Consider the following 862-nt stretch of genomic DNA (forward strand, 5'->3'; position numbering starts at 1 on the left):
GCCCGCAACCCCTGACCCCGCTGACGCAGCGCGGCTTCCCTGGCAACCCCGAGGCTGCGGGCGGGCGGGGACGGGACGAGGGGGACGAGGGGGACGAGGGGGACGAGGGGGACGAGGGGGACGAGACGAGGGGGGGGGGACGAGGGGGACGAGGGGGGGGGGGACGAGGGGGGGGGGGACGAGGGGGGGGGGGACGGGGGGAGGGGGAGGGGGAGAGGACGAGGGGGACGGGGGGGAGGGGGAGGGGGAGGGGGACGGGGGGGGAGGGGGAGGGGGACGGGGGGGGGGGAGGGGGAGGGGGACGGGGGGGAGGGGGAGGGGGACGGGGGGGACGAGGGGGACGAGACGAGGGGGGGGACGAGGGGGGGGGGACGAGGGGGACGAGGGGGGGGGGACGGGGGGAGGGGGACGGGGGGGAGGGGGGGGGAGGGGGACGGGGGGGAGGGGGGGGGAGGGGGAGGGGGACGGGGGGGAGGGGGGGGAGGGGAGGGGGAGGGGGGGGAGGGGGGGGAGGGGGAGGGAGGGAGGGGGAGGGAGGGGAGGGGGGAGGGAGGGGAGGGAGGGGGAGGGAGGGGAGGGAGGGGGGGGGAGGGGAGGGAGGGGGGGGGAGGGGAAGGGGGGGGAGGGGGGGGGAGGGAGGGGGAGGGACGAGGGGGGGGAGGGGAGGGGGAGGAGGGGGGGGGGAGGAGGGGAGGGGGGGGGAGGGGGGGGGAGGGACGAGGGGGGGGAGGGAGGGGGGGGAGGAGGGGAGGGGGAGGAGGGGGAGGGGGGGGGAGGGGGGGGAGGGGGGGAGGGGGAGGGGGGGGGGAGGAGGGGGGGGAGGGAGGGGGGGAGGAGGGGGGGGGAGGGGAGGGGGGGGAGG

The sequence above is a fragment of the Pristis pectinata genome, chromosome 17, assembly GCF_009764475.1.
Source record: "Pristis pectinata isolate sPriPec2 chromosome 17, sPriPec2.1.pri, whole genome shotgun sequence".
Lineage (NCBI taxonomy): Eukaryota > Metazoa > Chordata > Chondrichthyes > Rhinopristiformes > Pristidae > Pristis > Pristis pectinata.